The sequence below is a fragment of the Ambystoma mexicanum genome, chromosome 3p, assembly GCF_040938575.1.
Source record: "Ambystoma mexicanum isolate Mex_15411 chromosome 3p, UKY_AmexF1_1, whole genome shotgun sequence".
Taxonomy (NCBI): domain Eukaryota; kingdom Metazoa; phylum Chordata; class Amphibia; order Caudata; family Ambystomatidae; genus Ambystoma; species Ambystoma mexicanum.
Genome location: NC_090925.1, coordinates 326,874,092 through 326,887,249, shown reverse-complemented (window position 1 = coordinate 326,887,249; position 13,158 = coordinate 326,874,092). Strand labels below are relative to the sequence as shown.

Below are 13,158 nucleotides of genomic sequence, written 5' to 3'. Positions count from 1 at the left end.
ATACTGCCCTTCCGTTAGCGAACCAGCTATTTGTCTACTCATCCCACTCCTCAGAGTATGGTGGTACAGGCGGCTACAGCCACCTCGAGGCAGGCGGCGTACCCTACCATCCCTCCGGATAGGGACGACAAATGCTTCGACGGTTGGACCTGGAGGGTATTGTCTGCTGGGAGCATGGCCTTGAAATCGGCCAACTCCACGTGTGCCTTGGCAAGGTTTTCACATACTCTGTGGAATTGTGTTTCTTTGGCGGCTTAGCATATTCCCAAGGGGGAAGAAAGGGATGGTTTCCTTGCTCTCATGCAAGACGGCAAGGATACCATGTGTGAATCCCTTCAGTCGGGTTTGGATACGGCCGTCAGTGTTAGTCGATCCATGGCTGCGAGCACCGTGATACGCAAATTTGCGTGGTTGCGGAAGTCGGGGTTAGCTCCGGATGTGCAGGCCCGTCTTCTCATCATGCCCTTTGATGGCGCACATTTATTTGGCAGCAAAGCTGACGAGAGCCTTGAGAGGTTGCAGACCTCAAAAGCTGCGGCGAAGTCTTTGAGCACCACGGTGGGTCAACCTCCGCCTTTTCATCCTAGGGGACAGTAGTGTAGGGGAGGTTCCTTTCGGTACTACTCCTCCTTTGGTAGTACAAGTGGGGCCGCCAGTCAAAGGGGCAAGCGGAAAGGTACCCGTGGTGGACGGGGAAATCGTGGTGACAGAGCTGCTCAGGCAGCTGCCTCTTTGCCTTCAGGCACTGCCGCAGCCGCTTCCAAACAGTCATGAGGCCATGTCCCATGGTTCGCTGGTTGGAGGCAGACTGTCTCAGCATCTCGAAGAATGGCGGGCCATTACTTCAGATGCGTCGGTGTTGGATACCATAGCCCACGGCTACTGTCTTCCCTTCCTTCAGCGGCCTCACGACAATCCACCGGGGAAACTCTCTTTGAAGCTTCCGGATCCGCTCCTTGCGCAGGAAATCTTGTCCCTGCTGGAGAAAGGCGCTATAGAACTGGTGCCTGTAGTGGAGAGGAACAAGGGATGGTATTCCCCTTATTCTTTGATCCCAAAGAAAGGCAGGGGTTTGAGACCCATCATGGACTTACGTTGGTTGAACAAACTCCTCCGGAAGGACAAGTTCAAGATGGTCACTCTTTCCAAGTCCTCCAGGCCCTTCAACTTCAGCATTGGTTGGTGTCTCTGGACCTCAACGATGCTTACTTCCATGTGCCAATCCATCCCGCACAGGAAGTACCTGAGGTTTGCGGCGGGGGACTCGCAATTTCAGTTTCGGGTCCTGCCGTTCAGACTGACCTCCGCCCCGAGGGTCTTCACCAAGCTCATGGTGGTGGTGGCAGCTTACCTCAGGCGAGGGTTCCTGGCTAACAATGTGGACTGTCCTCACTTCTGGGGTCCCGCACTCTGCTGAGGGGGCTCAGGCTTGGTTAGTCCTGCTTTGCGGGAGTCCTGAGGATCTTGCAAAAGCTTTTGGCAAGCTTAAATGTAACGCATACAATCTGGTGTCCCTCTCCCTAGCTATTCGGTTTCCTGCAGCAACTCTGAGGAAATTCAACCAGCTCCGAGATGGGCGTCCAGGTGGCTTACTTTCGAGTTGATTTGTCCCACCAACTCAAAGGGAGAAGTCGTCCTTGCAGGGGCTTTTTTGTTAATGCGAACTTGGCAAGTAATCACTACAGCAGGGCTTCACCCGGCAAACCAACGGTCCAGGAGTTGCAGCACGCGTCCTCTTCAAGCTCTTCTTTGGTTCCTTCGTCCAGTGGTCGACTCTGCCTTCCAAGCCAAAAGACTCGCCTTTTATTCAGTTCTCTCCCATTCATTCCAGCCTAGCTGTCACTCACCCAGCAGATGGCTATCCTTGCCGGACAGTAAGCCAGCCAATCACCACAGAGTGCATTTAGGTCTCCTAGGAGACTAAGCACAGGGAGTTTCGGGCACCTCCCTCACTTCCTGCCTACCCCAGACACTCTGGAGCCAGAGGAAGGTTTCTCTCAGAAACCCTGCCAAAGGTGAAATGAACAAAGAGACCAAACCTGGTTTGGCGTGCAGAGAAACTCTCTAGAAGGACCTTTCTACAAAGACCTGGCAAAAAAAGAAGACCGGGCACTATTTTAGCAAAGATGGCTGGACGCCATTTTGAAAAAGATGGTTCCCGCGGTTACTTTATCAGAGCCGCAAACGGTCACGTTAAATGCAAACCAAGGTAGTTCAGAACGAAACCACTGCCACCAGCCAGTCAATTGAGGAAAGGGTAACATAAAAAATGTTACATGGGCATTTAGACACAGGGGATACTAAGTAACCCCTCCAGCACTCTATTGTAAGATAGGATGTGCTGGGTCTAGCAAGTACAATGCTAAGTAAAGTCAATTCCACTTTACTGCTCTGGGAAACAGTAGTTGATCACAGAGAAGGTATTTAAACCTAGTGAAATCTGGAAGACTTCTCTGTGGCACTGCACTGAACGTGCTTTCTAACACAATAGTAAAAGATGATGCCTATGGAGTTGGTTAGACTCCATAACTAAAAAGAAACACAGTGTATGAAATTACATTAAAATACATGAGAGAGTGGGAAAAAAGGTCTCCTCTCTCCAGGCAAAAAAAATCAAGTCCTCAAAATCCAGCAAAGTTGCTGGGGGTCTCTAAGATGGAGGGAATTAGCACATGTTTGGGAACTCTCCCTAACACTGGCATCGGACTGGAGTCTTCCCATAGCCTACCAAAGGTAAGCATCTACACTATTCAAACTGGGGGGCGTGCTTAATACCCAGAGGTTTCTAAGCGTGGACCCGGGGATCGAACCTGTGTTGCTCCGCGTCGTCAGGGAAATGCAGACACCTTCTGATCCTAACCTTGGGGGTGGTGTTCTGCGGGAGGATCACCTGTGAGGAGAAGGGGCCCAGGGCAATGAGAGGATTCTGTGGGGTGAGACGCAGTATTTATTTTCCTCTAAGGAAGACATATCCTCCATACCAAAGTCTGTAATGGATTGTTGTTGTAACAATCTTTGTGTTCCACATACGAAACATCTAGACATTGGGAGAAATAAAAACCCTTCCAAAACCCTTTAGACTTATAAAGGTAAAAACATCCCTAACTACCAAAAGTACAGTGAAAGGAAATCTGCGAATAATAACATTTTAAACTCTAAATAATGGTGTTCCTCTTTTCACTCAAGTCTGGTTGACTGATCCTTATGATATTTCTTTAAAGAGTGTTATGGGGGACAGAATGAGCTTAAGAATGAAAACCAAGCCAGAAAACACTGCCATTAGGGACTTCAAGTCCCAGAATTCCCTAAATACTGGGACGAAAAAGAGGGCTGAAGAGAAACAATGCTGCAGGAGTGGTCAGGTTGTTAGTGGAAATGACACACCTGAGGGAGACTGGGAGGCTTAAAAGGCCCCCTCGTGTGCAGGCCATTAGTAAGCAGTGAGAGCAGTACGAGCAGCAGAGCTAGCTTGAAGAGGAGTTTAACCCGTGTATGCAGTCGACAAGGGAATTGGAGGAGGGAGAAGACGGCAAGACCACTGTTAGACAGAAGACAGTAGCCAGTCTTGAAATGGTCTTTGTCTCCAGAAGTACCAAGTGCAGAGGCTGTGCAGCGGGAAGCGAAAGCAAGGTAAGCCTTTCTTTCCAGGAGGCTGTCTCTGGTAGCTGTCGAGCACCACAGAGCCTCAGGAGCAAAGGAGGCTCCTTTCCGAAATGATGCGGGCAACAGTGGCGCTTTTATGAAGGGCATTATAAAGGGCTGTTTGGCTGTGTACACTTCTACTCTGCTCCTCGATCCAACATTTCCAGAAAGACTTCACCTGGTATGAATATCCTCTTGTGGAGACAGAAGGACATTTAAGGAAGCAAATATTGATGGGAATAAGAATGCATCATTATTTTAATATATATAATTTATATTTTCTGTTTTAGACCTCAATAAGTGGTGACACCTCCCACTTACCCACAAGCCCAACAAAACAGAGGATGCGCGCGCATTTACAAAGGGCATTGCAAAGGGCTGTTTGGCTGTTTGCGGGGTGCAGCGTGTGCATAACTAAAGTTTGTGGTTTTCATTATTCTACTCTTTTGTTTAGTTGTGAGTGAAGCATATATGCAATTACCAACGGTTATTGATCACTTTGAAAATGGCAAGTTTATATAACCTAAATACAGATATTCTGCCGTGTAAAGAAATAATGAATCACCTTAATGATTTGCAAATAGCTCCTAATTGCTCTGTGCGTTCCATTATTTTAACAAGAAGCCTAAATTCAGCAGCGAGAGTCCGTGTTACTTCTGCAATGCCAGATATTCACAAATTCTGTTTAGTAGAAAAAGCATCTTGCATTGCAGTGACTCACCTCATATCGAAATTGCCAACTCTGACAGTGGTGAGCGGTGAGCGGTGAGCGAACGACGGCTCAAGTACACACTGCGCAGCCATCTTTCGACCCTGCGATGGCAACGCTGACTGAAGCGGGTCATATAACTCCATCTACTGCCTCTGCGAATCCACGAATAACAAATATGACCCCCTGCCTTGACTCCACCCCCATAACCATGAAGAAGGACCAAGATCAATCAATAAATCAGACTCTGCCATCTAAACATGTGTGGGATTTATCAGAATCACCGGCAATGTTTTCCCTATCTGTTCATGAGACTTCTGCGCTGTGGCTCTCCTTTAACCATCCGACTACGAGGAGAACAGCTATATCTGCGCCACGAGAGACTGAATCTCCTTCGGCCAGTTTCCTACCCGGTGTGGAGCCGACACTACAAGCAATGAATACCGCTTTATACGCCTTAGCAAGGCTATATGAAGCCATGGATAAAAAGATTCAAACACAGACTGATTTACTTGAACAATTAGTGAAGGATTTCGCAAGACTATTTTAGCAATATCACAAATACAAAATCCACACAAAGCAACTTTGAATCTTCTATAAAAGGGAATCCTCAACCAACAGTACAACACAATATTATCTGCTTAGACAACTTGAATGTGAATGCAAATTCGATCTCACACAATCACAAGGTCAGAACACAACAAAAAAATAGGAAAAAGCAGGAAGTCAAGAGTGTGCTTCATCAAGAGATGTTTGCAACACAAGCACCAATATTATCTCAAAACGATGCTATTGAAATAACACCAACAGAGAAACCTCATTATGATATGTTTGCGAAAACAAACCAAAAGCCTGTTAAATCTCAATTAGGTAAGAAGGGCAAAAATATCAAATAGGCATTACCAAAAATCTCGAACTCTCGCCATTTCATTAAAACACTCACGCTCCTGAAGAGCAGCTCTCAATCGGCAAGATCTGCGAAGAAATATGCTAAAATAATCCGGCGCAAAAATTCCTTGCATACGAAACAACCAGAAGATTCTCAACATCGGGTTTATGAACCACTAGATGCATTAATAGACCTAGTCGAGAAGACAAAAAATACCATCATTAGCAACCTGCCCCACTCCAAATCCACCAACGGAACAGGGCAATGAAGAAAATTGAACAAAAATGCCAAATAGTAAGAATTACCGAACATTGGAACAAATACTGAATGATATAGCCAAATCAATACAGCTCTTTATGGCCCATTTAACATCTGACAGCGCTATGAATTCACGCCAGCCCTCAATGGATAAAAATAGCTAAAATTCTGAACCCATTATTCACAGGACTGTGAACTCCAACTTGTCCACTCGTAACTGCTCTGTGTCTATGATTATTAATCCTAGCCTTGCCAAGCTGAACCATCATCCTTTCGAGCTTTTCATCAACTAATCTTGCAACATAGAAGTCAATCTTTTCCTACATACAATTTAAATAGGACAAGTGTCCTAAACATTCTGGGTGATATACCTCTCCTTGAAGACTTGAGCTCAGGAGATATTGAACGGGTTGAGTTCTTGGAAGATCACGACTCATCCAGAGTGAAACTCTGGATGCTGTTGGGAATCGTCCTGAACATGCTATGGAAGGCAAGAGAGGACTGGTATAACCTGGGATTGATTCCTCAGTAGACAATCCACTCCAATGAATATTCAATCATTACCCCAGTGCAATGAATCCAATTAATCGGAAACAAAACAGTGGACAACCTAGCTTTGAAATGTACATGCTCCCAAGGTCCATGTGAATTGCAATGTCAACGTCTTTCAGCTTTAACAACAAAATCTTCCCTCTGTTATAATTAACAACTCGGTCAGAGTGAACCTATACTATGTTCCTTAGCGTCATGGAACACCAGGGGAAATAAACATTTAACCATGACAAATCCGAACGCCTTAAATGATTTCGACATAGTTATGCTTCAAAAAGTTTGGCTGACTTCAGCTCCAATATGGGAGAAGCATAGTCTCTCATTAGTTCCTGCAAAATTAGCTATAAGGCGAAGGCTGATGGCCGGCTTGATGGTAGCCGTAAAATCAACATCCAGTCTAAAATTAGAACCTTGGGCTTCCATCAATATGTTCCAACAATTAAAAGTAAAATATTCCCAATATACGATTGCTCTATTAAACATATATTGGAACCACGCAGGACTCCGAGATGACGACTTTCTTAATGATTTGGAAACACTATTGGATCTAATTGCCACTGATAGCACCATAGAACTTACCATTTTAGCGGTGGATTTAAACATGAAGTGCATTAGATCCCCCGAAATTCCATTTACATCACTAGCACTTCAGTGTACTGCCCTCATGAAAGTGAGACAGCTCCTTATGATTAATGGCTGCATACCAGTAGACATTTTTCATCAAACCACATGGCATAGGGGGAAGCAGGTAGCACTGATTGACTACGTCTATACTGACAGAAGTATGTTTGCCATAGTGAAAGAATTCTGAATCCAATTGCAAACCTCCAGTGATCATGACCTTCTCTCTTTGAATTTGGCTTGGACCAATTCCAAATGCAACCCCAAAATCAAGTGCCTGAGATCTAACCGTCTCAACTCAAGGTCATTGATTCAAGTGGACCCCGAACCCACTGAGTGATCTCAATATGCAATTAAATTATCCATCTAACATCATGTTCCCTGAGCTGGCAAGATCATAGGGCATATACGTAGCCGCCCTACATACGATCCAATCTAGAACAGGCACACATACCACCCCTGCCATCAGGCACATACATGCATATGATCGAGAACTAGTTGCCAGGCGGTCAATATATTGAGCTGATAGGAGGGCATTAGATGCAGTCCCACAGCAACAGAAAGAAAAGGAATTAAAATCACCAAAATCCAAATATAAGAACTGGGTCAGATCTAGGAAAGCCCAAACCTACGAACAAGATACAGAACACATGTTGGGAGCACTAGCATCTAAGAGCTCTGCCCTCATATAGGGTCTGTTAAATAAAGCTACTGGACACACCCAGTTAGGAACCCAAATAAATGCAGTTCCAGTGGAAGCATGGGAAGCCTATTATAAGACATTATACGCAGCTATCCCTTGCGCCACTGCAACTGAAATACAACTATCATGTGGGGGTACAAACCATCAAATTTGATATAGAGGGCATATGTCTTTTCATAAACAAATTGAGCTAATCTGGAGCTCCAGGACCCGATGGCCTCTCGAACAAAATGATCAAGTCACACCCCCAAGCATGGGCAGAGGTTTTAATGGCGATATTCAATCAGACAATACGCAGCTGCCAAATACCCCCATCCTGGCGTGAATCCATTGTAGTCCCTATCTATAAGAAAGGGGACAGGCAAGCCACTCAGAACTATAGACCGGTCACCCTCTTGGATGTTCCAGGCAAGCTCATTGTCCGACTTTTGCTGATAGACCTTAACTTATGGATAGAAAGAACAGATCTGAGAAATCCCCATCAAACAGGCTTCACTGCAGGTCTTGGTACTACAATAAATCTACAAGTTTTACATGCTATCCAACATGCTGGAATTACAAAGGAAACAGCCCACTTCCATGGCCTTCATAGACTTCCAAGCTGCCTTCGACTCAGTGTCTAGAGAACTTCTATTTGAAAACCTTAACAGCGGCCTGCCCTGATTTTCTGTTGTATTGGCTTAACCAGTTGCACTCCAAAACGACCATACAGATTAGGCTTTCCATTGATGGAAGTCTATCAGCCCCTATTTCCACCTATAGAGGGCTTAAACAAGGGTGCACATTGGCGTCTTTCCTCTTAAATTTTTTCATTGCTGATATGTGCCATTGTTTTACAAAAATGTCTGATCCACCGAAAATTGGGCAGTTTTATGCTGACGACCATGTGTTGTTGACAAAAACACAGAGGGGATTGCAAGCCTTATTGAATCAATTGGATGAATATGTAAAAAGTAATTTACGGACCATCAATCAGACCAAATGTAAGGTCATGATAAACTACATAACACAATAACACATTGCAAACGCAAATTAGTACTCAGATGGACACTACAAGGAAAACAGATTGAGCAGATTTAATATAAATATCTAGGCCTTGATGCCAATAACCACCCATCCGATCTTCCTTACTATCAACAAATGCAAATGAAACAGCGAGCAGCAATTTCCCAGACACGAATTCTGAAGTCAAAATATGGCAAATTTTCCATCATGTCAACTCTGACATTTTACAAACAGAAAGTCGTCCCCATACTCATTTATGGTGCTGAAACCTGAGCCCGCCTTCTAGAAATCCTTTGGTTGCAAATTGAAGGTCGATTCTGGAGATCTGTTTTAAATCTACCTGAAAGCCAGTCTATCTGCACCATAAGACATGAACTAGGGTTGACATCATTGTATGCTCAATACAATTGGAAAACAAATGCTGCATACTAGAAATACCTGCTCCCAGCTAAAGATAACTTGCTGGTAAATGTAGTATCCACCTATACAACTACCACAACTCACACATGCAGAAATAGAGACACGCAATTCAAGACTCTATGAAATTAGTCAGTCTCATCAAAGTCTCTCCTAATTTCGAACCTGCTCATTCCAAGAACAAACTATGGCTGTCCGATTGGATTACAACTAGAGAAAAATGTGTGAAATAACAATCGTTTAAGGATCATACTTTTCCTCCCAAGAAACTGAATGTTGTAGAACCATATTTACTTAAATTTCCAGAACAAAAATTGAGGAACCAGTACATGACATTTAGAAAGATGTAATGGCCAAGCGGTGCATTCTTACAAAGGAGGAAAACTATTGTAGATTTTGCCTAAAGACAGACGTGCCCGAGACACTCAAGCATCTAATAACCGTCTGTCCTCTTTTGTCTGATATTAGGAAAAAGTATTTATCACTTGTTCTCGGAATACTCTATATCATCTTCTGAGACACTATGGCTAGCATTATTTAACTGCCAACGTGTTTCGAGCAATATAGCCATTGTGAATTTTTTACAATCACTCATGTTAACATAGATTATGGTGAACACAATGAAGAACTATTAAAAAAGGGAAAGAAATAAAAGAATAGGACAGTGAAATAAATTAAGAGTTTTTCTGTATAGTATCAAATACTTGTGTCAGAATTGTCTGTCTTGAAAGAGTTATGACGCTGAGACAATCTGTCTTCTTGTTATGACAATCTGTAATGAATATTCCCTTTTACTTTTTCTTATTGCCATATTGCACATTTTATTTTGATATTTTACTATTTAAAGCTCACCAATAACATAATATAACATTTTAAATGTGATGTACATTGTTTAGTTAAATGTTTTTTAGTAGTTTAAATGTTAATTATGCTGCTGATATGTATTTCTTATCAATTATTTTCTTGTTTTATTTGCTAAGATATGACATTGATGTGAGAAAAATGTTGAAAGGTTGATTTAATCAACTAAATCAATAAAAACAATTTTAAAAAAGACCAAGAGTAGCTGTTTGCCGGGTCGCGAGAAGCCACTGAAGCTGAACACCAGCGAGCAGAGAGGGGATCGGGCGCGCACACCTTACCCAGTGAGTTCACAAGCTGATAGTGACCCTGGAGCACTCTGAGACCGCTCGCGTGTTCAAGGCAGGTGTTTACCAAATAACAAACACTTGCATGTCAGTGGAAGTAATACTCAAAGTCATTTTTAATAACGAAGTATCAGAAAGCAGCGAAATCCGTATTGGTTGAAACCAAATGACTGGAACTTGAAGCGTTTGAGTTGGTTGAAAGGCCAGCAATCCCAGGGGACAGTATTATTAAAAGCTAATACATACAACCATTGCCCAAGCCAAGAGACCAAAACACAAGCAATTCAAATCCAACAGATATTGGCAAAGGCAAAAGGAAACTAATGAAACGCCCAACGGTTGTGAAACGTGTTGCCTATAACACAAAAGCTGGTATAAACCCACATTGCCAAAGCCAAGCAGAATAAGATCCTATCCTTGTCAGTATTTGGTTAATTATGCAGTGGGGAAGCGAGAGTGGCAAAAAGTCTGCCCTTCTGGAAAAGGTTATTCAGGAGAAGAGCATAATTTACAGAGAATATTCAAGAGTCTCAATGTCAATCTTGTTTTCCCTGAAGAGTGGCTAAAAGCTTGATTTTGCAAAACAATGAACATTGTGAAGCTGTTATAAAGCTGCTATAGGTTGATCCTGACTACAGAAGCACTTACTGTTGGTGAATTGCTGTTTGGGCAGAAGAGTATGCCCAAATGGCAAACCTTTGAAGAAGTAGGCCTGGCATGGGAGCAGACCAGATGTAATTGAGGCAGTAAGCCTGACAAAGACAATTTATGTTGCTTCAGTTGTAGTAAACATCCTGACAAAGGCAATTTATGTTGCTTGTGGTACTGAAGAAAAAATTGCATGATTCTGAATCTTATTCTTTCTCAAAGAAGAGAAAGAACCTTCTGTTTTCTTTGTTGAATCACTGGAGTGTTGGAACGTTCTATTGTCCAGTTGGAGTCCCAAGGAACTGTGTTGGGACATTGTTCCAAACCAGGATTTGCTTGTTTCTTTTGGGAACTGTGGAACAGAATCCTGATTGAATCTAGGGAAGGGGAATTCACGCAGATTATAAGGAGAGACTGTTAACATATTAAGAATTCAATTGAGATATTTCTGTTGCCTTTGAACTGCCATATATATTGCTTCATTGCGTTATTGTATGTATAAGTGTGAGGGACAGATATCCTTTGTTAGAGTGTTTCCTAGTTTATTTTAGGCAGGGAAATCCTCGTCAGGGTATGGATAGTAAGGCGTTTATTCATCTTTTTAATTTAATAAAATGGCATCTTTTGGAAAACACAAATTTGTCCGCCTCACATTTCTGACCCCTCACAGTAGTTATACGGCCAAAATACAAGATGACCAAAGGACTGGCAAACCTCTAGTACAGCGGTATTCAAACTGTGGGGCGCGACCCCCAGGGGTCCGCGGGTACATCCCTTGGGGGTCCTGAGAGCTCAGCCTGAAATATTAAAAAAAATATACATATATTGGAAGAAATGGGCAGGGGTGGCTCACATGGTCAGGCTGAAGCATGAAACTGTCTCAGGCAATAATGAAAAAGTGGCCCGCAGTTGTAAATGTATATTCATTCCTTTAGTCACAGACTGGGCCTCATTACAACTATGGCGGTACGGTATCAATGGTGCCGGTAAGCTACAGGCACTGTTGCTACCGTACCGCCATAGTAAGAGTTGTGCTCGTGGGTGCCTGACAGCCCGCCAGGTCTGACCTGGCAGGCCGGGCGGCACCCGCGAGCACAGCTCGTCGGATGCACCGGCACCGTTACTAACGTTGCCGGTGCATCCGAGCTCCCCATTTCCATTTGAGCCCTAATGGGCTCAAATGGGAATGGGGATCTACTGGTACCGGTACCGGCACCCGCGAAAGGGCAATTATCAGGTCCGCCTAACTCGGCATGACCCGATAATTGCCCATTCGCGGGTGCCGGACCCAGATGCAACTCCGGTTTTACCGGCACGGCTGCCGCCGGAGTTGTAATGAGGCCCACTGTTTCAATAGTACCCAAGGGGGTGCTTTGTGTTAAAATGTAAGTAAATTGTGATATATTCAGCAACAATGGTCAAAATTACTAACTGCATAGTTAAGTAACTCATCAAACTGATCCACATTGGCCAAAAATGGTAGCCCATTTTGACTGGCCCACACTAGCATTTTACATTTTTGGTACAGGCATTGCCCTATAGGCCAGTCCAAGCCTGGCAGCTCATCCATAATGGTGAGGGGGTGCCCACCCAGTGGCCCCTCACCCATTATGGAGGAGCTAAGGAGCCAGCCCAGTGAAACAGTGAGCACTCCCTCAGCTGCTTTTTCCAGCTGATGGAGTGCTCCTGGGCTGGCTGAACTGTCAAAGGGAAACACTGTTTCCCTTTGACAGTTCAGTTTAGTTCCCCAGCCGCACAAGCTCACTGAGCCATGCAAGTGCTGGGGCGTTTTGCTTCGCCAGCATTGCATAGCTCATTGGAAATGCTGGTTGGGGCACTGCATGTCTGTATGTCCGAGGGGGCGCTCCTGCGCCTCCTCGCACATACGGACAGAGCAGCCTGGAGCAGGGCGTTTCAGCACCCACACGCAGGCCAATGCAGAAGGTACGTCTATGTTCATTGTTTTTATTTAAACATGTGTATGAATGCGTGTATGCTTATGTTATGAGTGAGTGTATGGTGATGGATGCTTGTGTGAATGAAAGAGTGATTGCTGTATGAATGTGCAGCGCCTTGCATACACACATAATCAGGGATGGTATCTTTTTACTGGACATCTATCATAGATGTCCAGTAGAAAATGTCATGCCTACCCTCTGGGCCCCCCAGCACCAATTGCAAACTGTTTGGCTGTTTACCCATTTTTTGTTAAACGTATGCTCTACAATGCAACATTTTAACCCATTCTTTTTTTTTTTAATCAGAGGTTAAAAAAATCACCAGCCGCCACTGGCCCTCAGACTGTGTTGGGAATGGGATGGGGGGAACCCAGGGACTATGGTGGGAGCACAGTGGGCGGGAACCATCGGATAGTGGTGGGAGCAGAGTGGGGAGAGCCCAGGGTGTGTGATGGGGTGGGGAGAGACCAGGGACTGGGTAGGAGTGGGATGAGGGAGCCCAGCAACTGTTATGGGAGCAGGTGACTGCGCGCAATATATACTGTCCATTTGGCATTTCTGGGTGGTCCCGACCTGCCCAAATTTTGCTCAGGGGGGCCCCCGGACAA

At 44.3% G+C, this 13,158-nt stretch overlaps 1 protein-coding gene across 2 annotated transcripts in view; it reads left to right on the top strand.

The window, feature by feature from the left end:
- Positions 1 to 13,158, top strand: part of LOC138580390 (3'-5' exoribonuclease HELZ2-like) — a 957,207-nt gene that overhangs the window by 260,677 nt on the left and 683,372 nt on the right. The window lies entirely within an intron of this gene.